The following is a 23,029-nucleotide window of genomic DNA, read 5'->3' as shown; positions in this document are numbered from 1 at the left end:
ACTTAGGAACTCCCACATGGTTCCTCACTTTGAGCTGTGCTGAGTATGGCTGGGAAGACTTACTTGAATTTCTACGAGAGGCAAATGCTAACGTAGAAAACATCGAATTCAAGACACCCGGAGAACTGTGCTCTTTGGATCCAGTCAATGTATGTAGGTACTTCAATCATAGATTTGAAGGTATGATGTCTTTCATCATGAATAAGAAGAATCCACCTCTTGGAGAGGTGTTGGATTTCTTCTGGAGGAAGGAGTACCAAGCAAGAGGTGCTCCTCATATACATATGTTGCTGTGGATCAAGGATGCACCTAAATTTGGAACGGATGCAGACGACTCAGTGATGAGTTTCATAGAACAGTATTCTACGTGTGCTGTTCCAAACGCAAAGGAGAAAAAAAGCCTAAGAGAAAAAGTTCTACGTTTCCAAAGCCATCGATGTGGAAAGTACTGTCGTCGTAAATTCCGGAACAAAGACAAGTTCTACACCAAATGTCGTTTCGGCTTTCCACGATCGGTGATTTCTAAAGGAAGAGTGAACAGTTTGATGTCTTCGCTGCGACATAATGTGATGAAGAAATCACCTAAAAACACATACAATTTGAAGAGGAACGAAGAGTCTAAGTACATCAACGACTACAACCCGGTGATTTTGTCCATGTGGAATGCTAACATGGATATACAGTTTGTGGCTGATAACTGTATGGCTGTGGCTAGGTATGTGACATCTTACATCACCAAAAAAGAGAAGACAGAATTGAAGGATATGTGGGAGGACATTTCCCATGAAAAGAGCCTCAGCAAGTAGTTGTACAGTTTCAGTCTGAAGATGTTGTCGCATCGAGAAATCGGAGCTTACGAATGTTCTGACCGGTTGTCTTCAGCAAGTCTCTATGCCAAGTCCAGGAGTATCGTTTGGGCGAGTGTTGGTCTTGCTGCAACGCGTAATCGAGTTCTGAAACCTGTGCGGGAAATTGAGTATTTGGCGGAAAAGGAGCCAAACAGTACCGACATTTTGAAGAGCAACATGTTGGATACATATTATCCAAATCGAAGTAGTCACCTCGAGAATGTTTGTCTGTATGAGGTTCTGCAAAATTACATATTCAAGAGGAACATCAAAGAAGATACTGAGAAAGGAGTGTATGCTGTAATAGGAAGTGAGGGATGTCTGGTCAAGCAAAGAAAATGCCACTTGATAAACCATCGAAAATTGAGTGGCGAATCTCCTGAAAAAAAGGAGTTTTTCTATTTAGCACTTTTGCAACTTTTTAAGCCTTGGCGTGCAGAAGAGGAACTGCTTGGAGATTTCCTCTGTTACGAAGACTCTTTCAATGCTGCCAAGGAGACCATAGAATGTCCTGCTTTTCCCAAATATGTAGAAATGTTGAATGTGGAAATTGAGCAGGAAGCAACGATTGCAGCCGAGATTGCCAGAGACAGTTCTCAGGACAGTCAGAGTTCTGCTTCATTGAGTCAGGATCCACTAGGAGGACCTCTTATCGAAAATGAAGCTGCCACTGCTATGAATGAAGTGGAAAGAGCCATGGCACATGCTCAGGAGGATGCGGTTAACTTAGAAGAGTTGGAAAGACAACTCAACGTTGAGCAGAGGAAAATATATGACGAACTTACCATGCAAATTGATCATGGATTAAGTCATGATAAGAAAGAGTGCTCATGTACGTCGTTGAAGCCTGTCCGACTGTACGTGAGTGGAGAAGCGGGAACTGGAAAAAGTTTCCTTATTAAAGCAATTTCATGTTATTTGCAGGAAAGGACAGAGTCATCGCTGTCTTGTGTTGTCACCGCTCCAACTGGACTGGCAGCACATAACATTAAAGGGATTACTTTACATCGTTTACTGATGCTGCCAGTGGAGCATGACAACAAATTAGAATATCACAAGCTATCTGGAGATGCTTGTTTTGAAGTTTCAAGAGTCTTGAGGAAAATGAAACTTCTTATCATTGACGAAGTAAGCATGGTTTCCAATGTTATGCTTGCCTTTGTGCATTTGAGAATGCAAGAAGTTCTCAAAACAGAGTATGATGTGTTATTTGGTGGCAAACACATCATTGTTTTTGGAGATCTTCTGCAGCTGACACCAGTGAAAGGGCAACCTGTGTTCAAAATGCTCACGCATGAAGATACCAGGAAGTGCTTAGGGAGTATTGGCAACGTCAATATATGGTTAAACTTCAATTATGCTGAACTGCATGAAAATATGCGTCAGGCAAAGGATGAAGTTTACAAGACTATTCTACAAGATGTTAGAATTGGAAAAGTGACCGAGCATGGGAAAGAAGCTTTACATGCACGATTACTGACAAATTTATATCCAGACGAAGATGTTGTGCCTGAGAATATTTTTCAGAAAGTTACTGAGAAAAAATCTGGAATATGTTTGATGCCAACTCTTGCAGAATGTGCCAAATTCAACAACAAAATGTTGCATTTAGAAAAGCAAGAGATTGTGAAATTGGAAGCTATTGACAGAGTAGAGCATATGGGATCAACAATTATTTTGTCTGAGAATCTGAAAACAAAATTGGATTCATTAGAGAAGAGTATATCTAAAACTGCGGGTTTTGAAAAGACTCTGAATGTGTGCTTGAACTGCCGTATAATTTTAAGAAGGAATTTACATGTTGAAAGAGGTCTGGTAAATGGATCAATGGGTAATGTTGTTGATTTTGTGAAATACAGAAATAGAGATGGAATTGAATTTTTAAAAATTAAATTTGATGGCATTGAGGAAGTACAGCTAATTGCTCGTTGTTCTGCTAGATTTTTGCTTGTAAAAGACTTATATGTTCGTCGTAAGCAGTTTCCTGTTTGCTTGGCATATGCGGTGACAATCCATAAATCGCAAGGTTTAAGTGTAGACTGTGCATTGGTGAATATTGGCAGTTCTGTGTTCAAGGAGGGTATGGCATATGTGGCATTGTCACGAGTTAGGACTTTATCGGGATTGTACTTGATTGAGTGTGATGTCACAAACATTTGTGCGGATCTAGATTGTGTTAAGGAATACAATAGGTTGAGAAGAGAGTATGCGCCACATTTGCCTCAGTATCCTTTGTTTGAGAAACGTGTGGTAGGCCGGAAACGAAGAAATGTGACCAATACTGGGGAGGTTGTAGCAAAAAGACGAAAAGTTGATGAACCTGAAATTATAAGCAGAAACAAAAAGGATTCTGTTGAAGATGTTGTTGGTTTTCAATTTGAAAACAGTTCTGGTGTCAACTGCTATGCTAATGTAGTGGTTAATGTTGTCTTTTCTCTAGAAACTTTAAAAGAACAGATTGTGGTCAATTCGGATCAAAGATTTTGCAGTTTGTTAAATTCTGTGTTAGAGAAATGTAGCACTGATAGAACAAACATAGAAAGTGTGTCTGAAATTCGAAATCTGTTAGACAGATGTTCAGGCCAAACACAATTCTCTCAAAATAGTCAGCAAGATTGTCAGGAGTTTTTAATGTATATGCTTGATGTATTGCATGATGAAGGTGTAGATGTAGATCACCTGTTTGGGCTTTCTTATCAATGGCAGCATGACTGCGAGAACTGTAGGGTATCAGCTACTACTAGTGTAGACTCAGAAAGATTTATATATTTAACTTTGCCAGACAGTAAATCAGTCTCTTTTAATAAGCTAGTAAAAGCAGCTGATCACAACATGGAGTGTAGCCAATGTAAATCTGAAATGATGTCCACTTTATTTATACGAACATATGGCCAGTATGTCATTTTAATGTTCCAACGATGTAGGCCTGATGGAACAAAATTGACAACTTTAATTAAAAATTTTGTGGCTTCACAGTTGTCAATATCAGGAAGGACTTTTGTAACTGTAGCAATTATATATCATGATGGTCCTTCAATAACATCAGGACATTATACAGCTTATTTAAAGTGTAGAAATGGCTGGTCATTCTGCAATGATTCTGTTTTAATTTTCAAAAAAAAATTGCCATATGACCTTAAAAACTCTTACCTGGTGTTTTTAAAACCAAAATTTTAGGGAAAGAATCTCGGGATGTGCTCTGAGGAATTTCAAGAAGTTCTTATGGCTCCTACACTATTTGGCCTTGAGGATAAGTGTAGTACAGAGACATAACTTCTAACCATAAGACTGGACGTCATGGAAAAATAACTGCACTTTGAATGAGTTCAGAAAAACTATTTCTTTTTATAAGCTAATTGAAGCAGCGAATCAAAACATGGAGTAGAGGGAATGTAAGTCTGCAATGCTGTCTACTGTTTTACATTGCTTTGTGATTAAAAGTGATGTAGAGAATTAAATAATTGTACTAGTCATAAAGGTAGTGTAAGTCTGCTTCATAGTAAGCAGTATCAGTGTGATAGGAAATGTAGAACATGATTGAGCAAGAAGGGGAAGATATTACTAGTCCAGGATTGTGTAAATGATCTTCAACATTTTAATTCTGAAAGTTGCGGAAATGCGAAAAGACGGGATTGGCTTACAAGAAATCCAAGAGTTATACATGGCTCTGACACGATTTGGCCTTGTGGAATCGTGTGGTAGAGAGCGAGAAGTCATTTATTGTATGTAACATGTTTTTGAAAACGATGGAGGTTTTCTTTCAGAAAGTGGCGGGTTGAAAGTAATAACAGCACAACAGAGTGTAAGCTGTTCATAGGACATCCTTGGCCGTCATGGAAAGTAAGTTAACTTTAAGGAGTTCTGAATTCTGATTTGTAATGTATGGGTTTTTTAAACACAATCATTTTGATTGTGTTTTTTTTTCCCCGCTGTTATATGATGAATACCTTCAAGTCACTGTTTTAGTGAAATTTGATACATTCTGAGAACAGCAAAAATAAACCATTTAACATGTATAATTAATTCTGTTCTGTTTGCATTTATGATGTACATGTAGAACTGTGTAGGAGGCATGGAGAAGGTGAGGCTTCTGTCAGTGTCAAAGTTGTTGCATACAGTGCTCATATTCTACGTAGTCTTTTATATTTCATTACTTTCACTGTTTCTGACAGATCTAAAAATTTTTTTTTTAAAAGAACAGTAAGTATAAGGGAAGGAAACAGACAGTTATGTTAAAAGAAACACAGCTATAGGGAATAAACTAGGGATACTGTTACCCGCAATCCTCTGCTGATGATGTCACTGAGCATGTCATGAATGATGTAATATGTGACATCATCAGCAGTGGATTACGGGTAATAGTATCTCTAGTTTACTCCCCTATAGCTGTCTTTCTTTTAACATAACTGTCTGTTTCTTCCCTTATACTTACTGTTCTTTTTTATAAAAAAATTTTTTTGGTTCGCTTCCGGTTCGCGTACCGGGGAGCGAACTGGGAAGCGAACTAAGAGAAATAGAGGTTGGCACAGTTGCAAATATTGTACCAATTTTTTTATAACGGGGAGGTAGTTCTGAAAAGAACTTTTTTTTAAATTGTTTTTGTTGTTTTATATTTTTTTTATTATTTTTCTGAACATTTTTTTTACTTTTTTTGAATTTTTCTGAACAGTTTTATATTTTTTTTGTTTTTTTTTCGGAGGGGGCAACGAAAACGATTCATTGTAAAGGGCTCAACAGGAGGAAGAAAACAAAAAAAAGAATTTATTGTTTGGTGAGTTTCGGACAAACATGAGCATGATTGTTAATAGCTCTGTTGATCAGAGTGATGCTACTTTCTGCGTAGCAAATGATTCCACTGCAATGTACGCAGACTTGTTTTACTTCACGAAATCTCGTTTGTATATTTGGCACCATCTCCCTGCCCTCTGGTCCCGTTACTTCCGGTACAACAGATCTTCTGGCCATAATAGGGAGATTATCTAGGTCGTCCTGTTCCTCTTCTTCCTCTTCTTGCTGAATTATAACTTTAGCAGGTGGTCCACTCTTCCTTGGATGTGGTGGAGGTGGTGGGGAAGCACCAGCTGAAGCTAGTAAAGAAGCCATTGCTCACTGGTAACAAAGGGTCTTTCTCTCACAATGATGAAAGTCAGAGTGAGGAAAGAAGGAGGGATTTTCACCATTTGGGGAAAAAAATAGTTCTCAACCAATGAAAAGTGTTCATTTTAGATCATATGACCTAGTCTTACATCATTAGGAAACCGAAAGTGAAATGAACCAATGAAAAGTGTTATTACCAAGTCACATGACCTGCTGTGTTTACGTTACGCGCTTTGCAGGGCCTCCCGGTTTGCTTCCAGAAACCTGTGCTTTGCGACTCGGTAAGCGTACGAGTTCGCTAACGTAGCACGTCATATGACGTATCACGCGACAACGCGAAACGTCATGCGGACGGGAGGCGTCACGATGTTGTTTTCTAACGCGGCAGTTGCGGTAAAGAAACGTTTACCGGCTCGCGGTCTATTTCGCGGCATCAAGGTCAGCTGACGGGAAGCTTCCCGATTCGCGAAGCGGGAACGAAGAAAAAAAAATATTTAAAAAAAAAAATTATTCATAAACATATAAAATATATTTTTGGATTTAAAGAAGAATACATTTTACAGCTACAGATATTAGCTGTTAAAAAACCAATGAAATTCACTGAAAAAACCATAGGTTATAGACCATATATAGTTAGGAATTAGCATTTACAAAACCTTGAAAATTCACTGAAAAAACCATAGGTTATAGACCATATATAGTTAGGAATTAGCATTTAAAAAACCTTATTTTACTCACACAAAACCATTGAAATTCCATATATAGTTAGTTGCACTAACTATATATCGCGCACCCGTAATCCACTGCTGATGATGTCACATATTACATCATTCATGACATGGTCAGTGACATCACTGATGACATCACTGATGACATCTCAAATGACATCACTGATGATATCTCATTTGACATCAATGGTCACATCAATGATGATATCATTAATGTGACAATACAATGCATCTCCTCACACTTTAATATAACCTCTGTTACACCCAGTGTTAAATACAGAGTATAATTTTTGAAACCATTGACACACCAATACTAGTTACTACATACCCACTCACTGATTCCTACGTCTACACACACATTCACTCATTCACCCATACAATCATTCATACATACAATCACTCATCTTTACAACACTATCATATGCACTCATACACCTATACAGACACTCACACTCTGCCACTCATCCATGGAGTTACTCACACACCTAGTCAGTCCTGTAAAGAATCAATCACAGTTCCATTTTCTAATCTACACAGTTAAACATAGAGTACCTTACATTTTAAAACATATACTAACACATACTTACTCTCTTATAGAATCACTGATACAAGTACACATTGATCTGCACAGAGTCACACACCTCCCAGCCAGTCATACACACACTCAGTCTCCCATACAAATACTTGTGCAACCAATCAATAACCCATATAGCTACTTATATAGCTACTGATCAACACATGCAGCAGCTTGCACAACAACAGACATGCTGATGCACACTTTCAGACAGTTTAGTCACTAACCCGTGCATTTAGTAAGACGCATTTAATCACTCACTCATACAGTCAATCACGCACCTACTAAAACCTTCATTGAGACACTTATACATCCACTCATTCTTCAATATGTAAAACATATTTAAACTTTACAGAAACACATAATCACTGGATGTTGTCATCAGTGATGTCATTTGAGATGTCATCAGTGATGTCATCAGTGATGTCACTGACCATGTCATGAATGATGTAATATGTGACATCATCAGCAGTGGATTACGGGTGCGCGATATATAGTTAGTGCAACTAACTATATATGGAATTTCAATGGTTTTGTGTGAGTAAAATAAGGTTTTTTAAATGCTAATTCCTAACTATATATGGTCTATAACCTATGGTTTTTTCAGTGAATATATATATATATATATATATATATATATATATATATATATATATATATTCACTGAAAAAACCATAGGTTATAGACCATATATAGTTAGGAATTAGCATTTACAAAACCTTGAAAATTCACTGAAAAAACCATAGGTTATAGACCATATATAGTTAGGAATTAGCATTTAAAAAACCTTATTTTACTCACACAAAACCATTGAAATTCCATATATAGTTAGTTGCACTAACTATATATCGCGCACCCGCAATCCACTGCTGATGATGTCACATATTACATCATGAATGAATGAATGAATGAATGAATGAATGAATGAAAATAATTTATAACGCGCAAAACAATAACCCGAAGGTATCAAGGCGCCTAACAATAAAATCAGAAAATAAAACCATTCATCCACTACACATAAGCTTGCAGAAAGAGGCGAGTTTTAAGTGCACCACGAAATGCCTGTAAAGTGGGTAGGGACCTAAGGTCGAGAGGGAGTTCATTCCACCATTTGGGGGCAAGGGTGGAAAAAGCCCTGCCACCCCATTTGGCTTTTCTTATGCGAGGGGCTGACAGAAGCAGTTTCCCGGAGGAACGCAAGTTCCTTCCAGGGATGTAGTTGGAAACGATGGAGCTTACTCCCAGGTCACTGTTATTAGTGATGGCTCTATATGTCATACACAGGACCTTAAACCGTACACGGTGTTCTACCGGAAGCCAGTGCAATGTTTTCCTGGCTAACGTAGCCGATGTACGTCTGGGGGCATCCAGGACAAATCTTGCCGTGGCGTTTTGGACCACCTGTAAGCGCTGCAGCAGGCTCTTATTCAGCCCCGCATACAGCGCATTACAGTAGTCTAGCCGCGAGCCTATTAGAGCCACAGCTACCTGCTTTCTGGATTGGAGCGAAAGATATTTCCTGATCCTCCGCAGGGTGTGTATTAGGCCCCAACAGGTGGAGATGGTTCTGCTCACCTGTCCATTCATGTCCAGAGCTGGATCAATCATCACCCCCAAGTTCTTGGCCGAAATGGTGGGGGAAGGACAAGCTCCAAGTGAGTTAGGCCACCAACTATCTGACCAGATGTTGTTGTTCCCTCCAAACACCATTACCTCAGTCTTCTCTCCATTCAGTTTAAGGGAGTTCTGGATCATCCAGTGACCAACCGCCTCCATACAAGATCTAAACTTGGAGGCGGTCTGCACATCTGAATGGGAGAGAGAGACGAGGATTTGGGTGTCATCAGCGTAGGAAACTACCTCCATCCCGAAAGATCTTATAAGTCTGGCCAGTGGAGTCACATAGATGTTAAATAGGGTCGGACTAAGAGCCGACCCTTGAGGGACCCCACATAGCACAGGTCGGGATGGAGATAGAAACTCACCCAGTTTGACTCTTTGCTCCCTCCCAGCAAGGAAGGAGGTCAGTAGATCCAAAGCAGCCCCCCCCACCCCCGCATCCCTCAGACGAGATGTAATTCATGACATGGTCAGTGACATCACTGATGACATCACTGATGACATCTCAAATGACATCACTGATGACATCTCATTTGACATCATTCTTGTGCTAATACGATGAACCTCTTCAGACTCTAATATAACCTTAGATACACTCAGTGTATACAGACACTCACACACTGTCACTCATCCATGGAGTTACTCACACACCTAGTCAGTCATGCAAAGAAACAATCTCACCTCCATTTCCTCAACTATACAGTTATACACACCTTACTTATTCAAACATATACTAACACATATTTACTCTCTTATACAATCCCTGATACAAGTTCACAATGATCCATACAGCCACTCACACATTCAGTGGCTCTCATGCACAGTTATTTATATATGCCAACTCTCACATGTACTGTGTTTTACATATGTACTTACTATGACATGTAGCATTGAGATATCCATTCACTCATCAATACACTCATGCACACAGTCAACCGCCCATGTAGCTGTTTCCACATGCACTCTTGAACTCATACACCTAGTAAATCAACTGCTCACACATCTATGCACAGAGTCACACACCTCCCAGCCACCCCCACACAAACTCAATCTCCCATACAAATACTTGGGCAACCAATCAATAACACATATAGCCTCTCGTATAGCTAATGATCAACACATGCAGCAGTTTACATCACAACAGACATACTGATGCACACATTCAGACAGTTTAGTCACTAACCCATGCATTTAGTACGACACATTTATTCACTCACTCATACAGTCAGTCACGCACCTACTAAATCCTTCATCCAGACACTTATACATCCACTCATTCTTCAATATATCAAACATATTTAAACTTTACAGAAACACACAGTCACTGGATGATGTCATCACTGATGTCATCAGTGATGTCATCAGTGATGTCATTTGAGATGTCATCAGTGATGTCATCAGTGATGTCACTGACCATGTCATGAATGATGTAATATGTGACATCATCAGCAGTGGATTGCGGGTGCGCGATATATAGTTAGTGCAACTAACTATATATGGAATTTCAATGGTTTTGTGTGAGTAAAATAAGGTTTTTTAAATGCTAATTCCTAACTATATATGGTCTATAACCTATGGTTTTTTCAGTGAATTTTCAAGGTTTTGTAAATGCTAATTCCTAACTATATATGGTCTATAACCTATGGTTTTTTCAGTGAATTTCAATGGTTTTTTAATAGCAAATATCATAAGCTGTCGAATGTCAAGTACGTGGTAAGTGAAAACATTTTCGTGTTTATGCACACTGATCTGCTTTGAATGGTGCCCCCCCCCCTCATTTCTATTAGGAGTACTCTCTCTTTGCAGATAGTGAAAGGTAGTTAACGCAGGCCTTTGCCCCCGTTGTAATCCGTCGTGCCTGCTTCTCTCTCCATTTGATTGATTGTTATCCAAGTATTTACTGTTTTAGAATTAGTTCTCTTTGGTTCATTCTCTATTTACAAACAAACACAGAGTCGCAATACTCTGTTTAGTCTTTGCAGATAACGAAAAATCGTGTAAAAAAAAAGAAAAGGAATCGAGCAAAATCAGTAGGCCACTAATGGGATCTCTTTTTGACCTCGCTAAAATAGAAACATTAGGAACAACCCCTCATGACAAATACAAAACTAGTGAGATGAACTGAACTCCACACAATGATGGCTGCAAAACAGCTCGGCTCCGCCACCCACCCCGCCCAAAATAACGATAAAGAGCGGCTGCCATGATTGGTTGCGGAATGGCCACGACGGAGCTACGAAATGATGCTGCTCTCATGCTAACCCCAGCTTCAGTCTGAAACATCCAGAAACACTGTAGACTACCAATTCGATCAGTTCCGGTAGCGCCCCAATGTAACCCGGTAGAGAAGAACTAGCCCTCCCCTCTTTGACTGATGGTTCTTGTTGCCTGTCCCTTCTGTTCTCATTTAACAGAACTATTTAGCCTGCTGAAAGGGGTTGTGTTCCGACCGCTGGTTGGTGGAGACATTTTGACTATATTCTGGACCTGCGTTGTCGCGTAATGCGTCATATGACGCGCCGCGTTAGCGCATCCGGAAGTCATCCGGGGCGCGCAGCGCGTAACGTAAGCATAACAAGTCATGTGACTTGTTAATAAAACTTTTCATTGGTTCATTTTACTTTTCTTATTGTAATGATGAAAGGCTTGGTCATATGACCTAAAAATTACGCTTTTCATTACTTCCGAACATTATTTTTTCTTAAATATATGTTATAATGTTCCAGGCTAATGTACTTTCCCGGAAATTTTACAACTGTCCTGCAAGTAAAATATATTCTTTTTTCGAGAAAAAGAGCGTTTCTTCGTCCCATGATGGAGCCGTTGAGCAAAAGAGGGTCGACCTGCTGTCTTAGTCGCCGATACGCCTGAATATGAGATTCTTATCGATCACTTTATGTTGCAGGAATAGAAAACACAACAGCCCTTGACCATTTATCTTTACTGCGTTCCTTCGTATTATACCTTTTACCCTTCATGTAATTGGTCTGCTTTATTTCACTTGCCTTTTAATGATTCTAAAACAGTGACTATTATTACAAACTTTACCAATGTATATACTACTACCATGTTTTCTTTTAAAAACCTTTATTGTGAAAATTTCATTATACAAATACGAGCCTATAACCACGTGGGCCGGCCACGGAGCAAACTGTAATCGTATGTGATGAGTAGACATTTACACTGTAGAGGAACGTAACGGGCGGGCCATTAGGTTGCAAGAACTAAGGTGTCTAACAGTTACGGAATCGGTGGACGTACATTTTATAATTAAAATACGACAGGGCCAGTTACAATAAAATTATCTAGATATACATTTGCGGGCAAGTACCATGGGTGACGTTAATTCGAACTTTCAACAGTACAGTAATCAATAACACATCAGAACTTAATATCAATAGGGATGTCGAAATATTCAATCAATTCTCGTCCCCGCCCGCCATGTGCTTCAAAACTGCATACGTATCTCGTGATTTCAAGGTTCTGCAACCAGTACACAACAAGGAGTTACGAGTCCCATTTATTCCGGCGCCATTTTGGGCGAGGACGGGCAGGTCCAGGATATAGTCAAAATGTCTCTACCAACCATCGACTATGATGATGTTCATATGCTGTATTTATTAGAGTAACACTCATCTGTCCACATGAAATTAATTTGCCACAATCTAAACATGTCATTTTAATCTTTCCAAAGTTCTTCTAAATATTTGGGACCGTTTCCCTTGCCTCTGAAGCTCTCAGTGCCACTTCTTTGATGAATGTACTAGCAGGTCAGGGGTTCTCCTCCAAATCTCTCTTTTATGCAGCACTATAATTAATTGGTGCCACCTCTCCATATGACGATGCATGGTATAGTTACCACAACTATATTTTTTTTCGGTTCCTCTGGAGAGTTCATCGTGGCAGATGAAGCGTGTAACGTACCGGGCATTTACCTTTTTTTGCATGTACAGGAAAGGAAAAAAAAATCGAGCGTCCGAGTTCTAAGGTGTCCCAGGGCCATTTTAGTGGAGGACATGATACAGCGATAATGCCCTGGATAAGGACACTTCCTTCGGGCACCCCACGCCGTCTTTCGGCGCAGCATTGTAGGATGGCCACACCAGTGCGGCAACTTGCTAGACACCACCTCGGTGCCATCCGGATCTCGGCGCCCCACTGCAGATGAACTGCCTCCACATGGAGAAGCGGGAGAGGCTCGTTTGCGCCGCCTCCCCCCCCCCCTTCGGGCACCCCACGCCGACTTTCGGCGCAGCATTGTAGGATGGCCACACCAGTGCGGCAACTTGCTGGACACCACCTCGGTGCCAACCGAATCTCAGCGCCTTGTGTTGTCTTCCATTCCGAAAATATTGTTGGCAGCATTTTGAAAGGAAAGATAAACAGCCGTTTGTGGCCCTCACTACACCGTTCTCCTAGTGAGTCTCACATTGTTACATTTAGGAAGAATGTTGAAGAGTAGTATGTTGAAAATCTGAAGCCATTGTTATACAAACTCTCAACCAGCCTTGGATGGAAAAATCCTGAAGAATGTACAAACTGAAAACCAGTTTTTGTCTGTATAGCATCAGCAGCAACGCTCGAGTCAGCTTGGTGTGAAGCCGCCATTTTGATTCAATCAATAGCGTCCCCCTGCACACATTCAGGGACCTGGTCGTGTCTTCAGGTCAAACGGATTGTGGGACAAGATGCACAAAGGAAAAGGAAAAAAGTTCCGCCGGACCCCGGGAGGTGGCCGCCTATGTCATGGGCGATCTTAGGCCACACCAGGGCAATAGTGAAGCTGCAGCAGGTGCAAATAAGCTTCAGACAGTGTTACAAGCGCTGCTCAGAACTCTCAACTATGACACCACCTCGGTGCCATCCGGATCTTGGCGCCTTGTGCTGGTTCCGGCCTATTCACACATCGGTCCGCTACTGACGCCACCTCACAGGCCAACGGGGCACCCCACGCCGACTTTCGGCGCAGCATTGTAGGATGGCCACACCAGTGCGGCAAATTGCTGGACACCACCTCGGTGCCATCCAGATCTCAGCGCGTTGTGCTGCCTTCGGCCTATTCGCCACAAGTGCGCACGCAACTCAGCTGCATAGCGAGTGAAACACCAAGGGGCGCCCCACTGCAGCCGAGGAACCTCCATCTTGGGGGCGACGCACAGCATCACATTGCTTTCCAATGCAGTCAGATCCTCAAACAGCCCCCACTGACTGACGCGAACTCACAGGCCAACGGGGCGCCCCACGCCGACTTTCGGCGCAGCATTGTAGGATGGCCACACCAGTGCGGCAACTTGCTGGACACCACCTCGGTGCCATCCGGATCTTGGCGCGTTGTGCTGCCTTTGGCCCCATTCGCACATCAGTCCGCTACTGACGCCATCTCACAGGCTAATGGGGCGCCCCACGCCGACTTTCAGCATTGTAGGATGACCACACCAGTACAGCAACTTGCTAGACATCACCTCGGTGCCATCCGGATCTCGGCGCCCCACTGCAGATGAAGTGCCTCTCAACTATGAAACCACCACTGTGACATCCGGATCTTGGCGCGTTGTGCTGCCTTCGGCCTATTCGCACATCGGTCCGCTACTGACGCCATCTCACAGGCTAATGGGGCGACCCACGCCGAGTTTCAGCATTGTAGGATGACCACACCAGTACAGCAACTTGCTAGACATCACCTCGGTGCCATCCGAATCTTGGCATCTCAACGCCTAGTGGTATCTTCCATACAGAAAATATTGTTACGCTACCTTTGGCCCCATTCGCACATCAGTCCGCAACTTAGACATCACCTCGGTGCCATCCGGATCTTGGCATCTCAGCGCCTTGTGGTGTCAGTCAGAAAATATTGTTGCGCTGCCTTTGGCCCCATTCGCACATCAGTCCGCTACTGACACCATCTCACAGGCCAACAGGGCGCCCCACGCCGACTTTCAGCATTGTAGGATGGCCACACCAGTGCGGCAACTTACTAGACACCACCTCGGTGCCATCCGGATCTTGGCGCGTTGTGCTGCCTTCGGCCTATTCGCACATCGGTCCGCTACTGACGCAAACTCACAGGCCAACGGGGCGCCCCACGCCGACTTTCAACATTGTAGGATGGCCACACCAGTGCTGCAACTTGCTGGACACCACCTCGGTGCCATCCGGATCTTGGCGCGTTGTGTTGCCTTCGGCCTATTCGCACATCGGTCTGCTACTGACGCCGCCTCACGTGCCAACGTATTTTCTCCGCATTTTATACCCTATGCCGCATAACAGGTCATGTGACTTGTTTATAAAACTTTTCATTGGTTCATTTTACTTTTGGTTTCCTAATGATGGAAGGCTTGATCATATGACCTAAAAACAACACTTTTCATTGGATGAAAACTTTTTTTTTTTTTCCAAACGATGAAAGCCCCACCTTGTTTCTGGATGTTTCAGACTGAAGCTGGCGTCAGCATGAGAGCACCACCATCTCGTAGCTCCGTCGTGGTCATTCCGCGAGCAATCATGGCAGCCGCTCCCCACCAGAAGCCTGCAGGAGTCGGGGCCCCCAAAACTTTTGATGAATTCTCAAGGCGGAGGGGACGCTTTCGAGAATGGGGTCCAAGACCTAGCAGACAAGCGTCCGATTTCCAAGGTGTCCCAGGGCCATTTCAGTGGACCAGGCCCAAAAAGGAAAGAGCCTGCCGCCATTTTGAGAGTCCTGTGACAGCCGCCTATCGCTGCACCGCAAGAGTGGGCGCAACTCAGCTGAATTGCGGCTTTTGACACAGTGGACCAAAAACGGACGGAATGGCAACTGAAACGGTAAAGGGGCGCCCCACTACAACAGATGACACTCCACCTGGAGAGGCCCGTTCACGCCGCCTCCCCCGGGGCGCCCCACGCCGTTATTCGGAGCAGCATTGTAGGATACCAAAACCAGTGCGGCAACTTACTGGACATCACCTTGGTGCCATCGTTCTGCTGCCTTGGAACTATTCGCACAACAGTTTGCTACTGAAGACCCACCCCCCGCGACGCCCCACGCCGTTATTTGCTGGGTGGCAACTTACTAGACATCACTTTCGTGTCATCTAGATTTCAGCGCGTTCTGCTGCCTTGGAACTATTCGCACAACAGTTTGCTACTGATGACCCACCCCCCGCGACGCCCCACGCCGGAAATCTGGACGTTGTGCTGCGTTGGGACTATTCGCACAGCCGACCGCTACTTCGTTGTTTTTCCCTAAAAATGTTTATATGTTATTACTATTTTTGTTTTCTTGTATATATTTATAAATTATTAAAGTTTTATAATCTTACTACTTTGTCGGAGTGCTATATATTTTTAATGTGACACATAATTGTAAAAACTTTGATGTACAAAGAGTCATCCCTGGAATCTTCCGCTTCACGCTCGGTCCCCTCCCCAATCACAATACAGGATGGTTTTCAGATAATAGCAACGCTTCTGCTGTGACGGATCTCATCGAGTGTGGGCCTTGATCTACTATAACTCCTTTGAAGAGGGGTGAATCTTTACAGCTGTGGCCATAAACTACATCTGCAGGGCTAGCTGATACCCTAGGACCAGCCTGGACAATCGGACACAGAGGAAAAGGAGTGTCAGAGGGTGCAGTAGTGAATAGGGCGAAAGGGAGGTGTCGGGCGGGCACAGGGTGTGATTCTCAGGAAAGAGCAGCGCAGATGGGGGGAGGTTTATTACCCATGCATAAGACAGAGAGCGGGGGTGACCACTGCCTGGGGGAGATGCTTGCGAGGGTGGGGAGCCATGCTAAGGATCGACAGCGTGCACAGAGTGGGTCTGGTCAAGGCATCTAAAATGGCTGCCGTGCACGACAAAAGTGTGGCATTTGAAAAAAGACAAGATGGCGCAGACAATGTTTTTCAACACTTCCTGATTTCCTTCGAATCGAACGTTAACAGACGTTGGGGCATATTACCAAAGTTAAGCGATATTTATCCCTAACGATGCATTGCAAAGATTTTTTTACCGTCAGAAATTATCGCAGATAAACCTTGCTATTATCAAAGTTTATCGCAAATACGATAAAAACCGACCGCAATGCATTAATATCGCTGAAAACTCAGCGATATTCATGCATTACCGAGCTAATCCTCTTAGCCATGTTATCCACCTCCCATAGGATAACATGGCTAAGAACTGCTCAGGGCAGCTGTTACTTTTTGGAGATATTCGCGCTTATCTCGAATATTTCCAAAAGTTGATAATAGGAGATAGCGATGTTAGAGACTGTTTCCAGTCGCTAACATCTTGGCATGCCCACTTTGCATGTCATTAGTGATAAATATCACTCACATGCAAAGTGGGGCCCAAGATGGTCGCTATCTCCTACAAGCCGTCGCTAACTGGTGTTAGCAACAGCTAGGTAATACAGATATAATTTTATCTCCGCGAAGCGGAGCGCTGTTACAGATATATATCTTGTTTTTGAACGTTAATTTCTCAAAATGCACTGAAGCACATATATTGAGACCTAGCAAAGGCACATCGGGCTACCAGTCCCTAATATTTTACCAAGTTTCGTGCAAATCCATTCAGCCGTTCGATTATTATTATTATTTATTTTTTTTGCCCCGCGGGGCCCTTTTAAAACCTCCACATCAAACCTAGGGGATCAGCGAGGATCTACTATGCCCCCTTATGGTCATTTGCCCCTTCGCTTTGGCCTCCTCTTGTCTCTCGATCCTACCGAGAGACAAGATGGCGGCCGCTACGGACTGTTTGGAATGTTTACAGACACCGGAGAGCCAATCAGCTTCGCTTCGCAAAGCTCCGTAACGCGAAAAGTACGCGAAGCGGTGCGCTGTTACAGATATATATCTTTTTTTGAACGTTAATTTCTCAAAATCCACTGAAGCACATATATTGAGACCTAGCAAAGGCACATCGGGCTACCAGTCCCTACAATTTTGCCAAGTTTCGTGCAAATCCATTCAGCCGTAAGATTATTATTATAATTTTTTTTTTTTGCCCCGCGGGGCCCTTTTAAAACCTCCACATCAAACCTAGGGGGTCAGCGAGGATCTACTATTCCCCCTTATGGTCATTTGCCCCTTCGCTTTGGCCTCCTCTTGTCTCTCGATCCTACCGAGAGACAAGATGGCGGCCACTACGGACTGTTTGGAATGTTGACAGACGCCGGAGAACCAATCAGCTTCGCTTCACAAAGCTCCGTTGCGCGAAAAGTACGCGTCCTGGGCCGCTGCCCGGTCCGCTGTTACAGATATATATCTTTTTTTAAACGTTAATTTCTCAAAATCCACTGGAGCACATATATTGAGACCTACAAAAGGCACATCGGGCTACCAGTCCCTACAATTTTGCCAAGTTTCGTGCAAATCCATTCAGCCGTTCGGGCTAAAAGTGAGGCCAACCGCCCTATGGAAATTAACATGGGAAAAATGCGTTTTGGGACCCCCCTTTTTTCTCGGCCCCCCCTTGACGAACCCCCCCCAAATTTTCAAAGGCTGCTCAGAAACAAAATGTGCCATTTTCCTGAAAATTTCAGCCAATTCCGTCCACAAACGGCAAAGTTATTAGACATAGAATTTTCAAAAATCCCATAGAGAAAAAATCCTAACTATATATACCTACTGGCGACCGCCAGTAGGTAATATATATATATATAACGAAGATCTAGAGAGTAAGAACAGCATTAAGTATTTGTCATAACTCTTCTTTATTTTAGACAGCACAGATTCAAGAATTCACTTCACAAGAAGGCAACTACAAGTGAAGCAGTGTTTTGTTTCTCTGTTTATTATTTTCTCCACTTTCCCCCTTCCTTGGGGTTTCTTGTTGTCTTTGCGTTGTTTATATTCAGCGCAGAGACACAAGGGATTCAGGGGTGGGTTAGAACTCTCTTCAACTTCCCAACAGAAGATAACAGGATATACAGGTAACTGAGTCTTGACAGAATCAGCAGCCAAATCCTACTTCTGTTGGAAAGATGAACACCGCTTTAGATCAAGATACTATTGATGCGTCAGATATGGTTCAAGCTTTGGCGGAAGAGTTGACCAACCAGAGTCAGTCACAGTGCTTTTACAACAGATGCGATTAGAATTAGATCATTTAAAAAAAGAAAATGAAACCTTAAAACAAGAGTTGATACAATATAAGCCTAGAGAAAATTTGTGGGGTTCACCTGTTCCCCCTACCTTTAAAACTTCTTTTAACACCGGTACTAGACCTAAAATTTCCAAATCTTCATCTTCTCCAGTAGAGGTGACGGTTAATGTACCTAATGTAGTGCCTCTAGCAGCTCCAGAGCGTTTTAATGGAGACAGTAGTAAGTTTCAGGTATTTCTTAATCAAATGCCAGTTGCATTTTGTGTGCAAGCCACAACAGTTTCCTACAGATGTCACCAAAGTGGCCTTTGTTCTTTCTTATTTAGGAGGAACAGCGGCCAATTGGTCTATTCCTTATGTGGATGGGGATGATCCGATTTTGCATAATTGGAATATGTTCAAGAGAACGATGACTCGTTTATTCGCAAAACACACTTACATACAAGCCAGTGATAATGAACTTTTGAATCTGAAACAGGGAACAAAAGATTTATTGACCTATCTTACCTCTTTTAATCGCCTACTAACTGAAACTCGATGGCCTGAGGAAAAACGAGTGTCTCTTTTTTATAAAGGATTAAGAGATGATTTAAAGGATGCGTTGGCCCATATTGTGGATCTTCCTGAAGTCTATTCAGATTTTGTTGATTTGGTGGTCAAACTGGATCATCGTTTAGGTGAGAGAAAGGGGGATAGAGTTAAAACAGAATCTAGATTTTCATTTTTTAAACAAGAAAAGAAGGAAGTTGAGAGTAAACTTCCAGAACCAGAACCTATGCAAATAGGTACTCTCAGAGGACCTTTCACCACTGAAGAAAAAGAAAGACGTAGGAAACTTCAGTTGTGTTTATATTGTGGAAAATCAGGACATTTTGCCAGAGAGTGTCCTGTCAAACCAAAGACCCAAAAGAAAGTGAATGTGTTAACTGCAATAGACTCTGAGTCGGAAAACTGAAAAGCTCGACAAGGGCAGAGGTCACTTGTTCGAGACAAAGCCATAATCAGACCTCATTCTCTGCTGCCTTTACCGTGCCACATATTCCCAAACATTTCTTAATACATGTGATTTTAATTGTGAGCACTCAGTTTAGGTATACACTTCCTGTGCTTTTAGATTTAGGTGCCACAGGAAATTTTGTGGATATTACCTTAGCAAAAAAACTTGATCTACCTATAGTCTTGAAAACACATCCAGAGACAGTATGTGCTGTAGATGGTTCAGATCTAACTTCAGGAATGATTACTAAGAAAACTAGTCTATTGACCATGGTTTGTCAAAATGGTCATACTGAAGAGATTAGCTTTGATTTAATAGATACTCCTAATTTTGGCTAAATATTGGGGGTGCCTTGGCTCACTACTCATAACCCAAAGATTGATTGAGTGGCCAGAACTGTGACTTTAGAATTATCTTTTTGCCGTTCTACCTGTTATAGAGAAGCAACACAGGATCATCTATCAGTGTTGCATTGTGCAGTAACAGCTTCTTTAGCCATCACGGGTATTCCTTCAGAATATTTAGAATTTCGGGATGTTTTTGATCCAGTTCAAGCTAGTGTTTTGCCACTTCATCGCTCCTATGATTGTCGAATAGATCTAATTCCAGGAGCTCCTCTGCCTAGTAGCAGAATATATGCATTAACAGAAAAAGAGACTGCATATTTAAGAACTTATTTGGACGAATTACTACAATCTGGTTTTATTCGACACTCTACATCACCGGTATCCTCTCCCCTTTTTTTATTCCGAAACCAGATGGCTCTTTGCGTGCCTGTGTCGATTATAGAGGACTTAATAAGGCAACAATTAAAAATAAGTATCCACTCCCTTTGATACCGGTGCTTTTAGATCAACTTAGACATTCCACTATTTATACTAAGTTGGACTTACGTGGAGCTTATCATCTGGTTCGGGTAAAAGAACATGATGAGTGGAAGACTGCCTTTAAGACTAAATTTGGCTTATTTGAATACACAGTCATGCCATTTGCATTTCAATTTTTTATTAACGAAGTGTTACATGAATATCTTGATGTCTCTGTCATTGTATACATAGACAATATTCTCATATATTCAAAAGATGCTGAAGAACATACACGCCATGTTAGAACAGTTTTAGCAAAATTAAGAGAACATCGTTTACTTGCTAAACTAGAAAAATGTACTTTTAATTCCAACACAGTTGATTTTTTAGGATACTCTTTAACACCAAAAGGTATTGTAATGGATAAAAAGAAGGTAAGAGCTATCTCGGAATGGTCTGATCCCACCTCTCTTAAGGAAGACAAAGGTTTTTGGGTTTCGCTAATTTTTATAGGCGATTCATTTCACATTTTGCAGATATTGTGGCCCCCATTACTAAATTATTAAGAAAAGGACAGCGATTTTTGGGGGATGCTGTGGCATCGCAGGCCTTCCAGATTCTGAAACAAAAATTTGTTTCTGCACCCATTTTGAAACATCCTGACCCAGACCTTCCATTTTATGTGGAAGCTGATGCCTCACAGGTGGCATTAGGAGGAGTTCTTTCACATCGAGATTCAGAAGACGGGCAATTACATCCCATTGCCTTTTATTCTAAAACATTGTTGCCTGCTGAACAGAATTATACAGTAGCGGAGCAAGAACTTCTAGCTATCAAAGTAGCTTTTACTGAGTGGCCTCATCATTTGATGGGGGCTAAGTTTCCAGTGACTATCTTTAGTGATCATAAAAATCTACAATTTTTCAGTTCTGTTAAAGCATTAACACCACGTCAGATGCGGTGGTTGAATTTTTTCAGCACCTATGATTTTGTGATAACTTACAGGCCTGGTACACAGCAAATTCAATCAGATGTATTATCCAGGTATGGGCATATTTCAGAAACAAATCAAGAAATAAGAGGTCAGCCCATAATAGAACCTCAAAAGGTATTAGCTCCGATACAACATCAGGATTTCATGACAGTTTTATATAACTCACATTTAGAGATCAATCCTCAAAATTGGTTAAAAGATAAGACTAATTCAGTACAACATGGTCTATTGTACCATGGCACTCTTTTGTATATACCAACTCTTGAATTGCAGGCACAGATTTTTACTTGGCATCATGCTTCAGTCCTAGCAGGGCATCCGGGTTGGTTGAATACTCTAGAAAATATGCCATAACATTTTTGGGGGCCAACCATGAGTTCTGATATTAAGAAATATGTTGAAACTTGTCCTACTTGCGCTTGTCAAAAAACATCACATAGAGCTCCAGCTGGTTTATTGATTCCAATGCCCATCCCACAAACACCATGGCATACTTTGAGTGTGGATTTTATAGTAAATTTGCCTCCCAGTAAAAAATATACTACGGCTCTTGTTATAGTGGATTATTTGCCAAAAATGGCTCATTTTATTCCCCGGAAGAAATTACCAACTGCAGGAGAATTTGCAGATATCTTTCTGAAAGAAGTAGTACGACTTCATGGACTACCGAGTAAAATCGTATCTGACAGAGGTAGTCAATTTAACTCTAAATTTTGGAAAACACTTTGTGCAAAATTAAAAATAGAACCAGCTTTGTCTACTGCTTTCCATCCTGAAACAGATGGACAAACAGAGCACTTAAATCAGACGTTACTACAAACCTTAAGGTGTCTTTTGGCAGAGTACACAAGTGAATGGTTGGAGGCAAAGTTTGGCTATCCACAAGAAACTTGAATATTGAAGGATCTTGAAAATTACAACCTAGATTCATAGGACCCTTTGTTGTAAAAGAATTATTGAATCCAGTCACAGTAAAATTAGATCTTTCTGATGATTACCCAGTGCATCCAGTGTTTCATGTGTCCTTACTCAAACCTTACAATCCCCTTACCCAAAAAGAAACGCCACCTCCTCCCATTCCTATAGCAGGTCATCTAAAATATGAAGTCCAGAAAATTTTAGATGCTAAAAGAATTCAAGGTCGTTTATTTTATTTAATTGCTTGAAAAGGTTATGACAACACAGAAAACTCTTGGGAACCAGCTTCTAATGTACATGCTCCACGTTTACTCAGAACATTTTATTTAAGAAATCCAGGTAAACCACGACCTGT

At 41.7% G+C, this 23,029-nt stretch overlaps 1 long non-coding RNA gene across 3 annotated transcripts in view; it reads right to left on the bottom strand.

The window, feature by feature from the left end:
- The window catches only part of LOC144824647 (uncharacterized), a 406,972-nt gene that overhangs the window by 372,569 nt on the left and 11,374 nt on the right, over positions 1-23,029 (bottom strand). The gene's annotated exons all lie outside the window — the stretch shown is intronic.

This window comes from Lissotriton helveticus, chromosome 3_1, assembly GCF_964261635.1.
Source record: "Lissotriton helveticus chromosome 3_1, aLisHel1.1, whole genome shotgun sequence".
Taxonomy (NCBI): domain Eukaryota; kingdom Metazoa; phylum Chordata; class Amphibia; order Caudata; family Salamandridae; genus Lissotriton; species Lissotriton helveticus.
The sequence above is the reverse complement of the archived record's forward strand: the minus strand, read 5'-3'. Positions and strand labels throughout refer to the sequence as shown.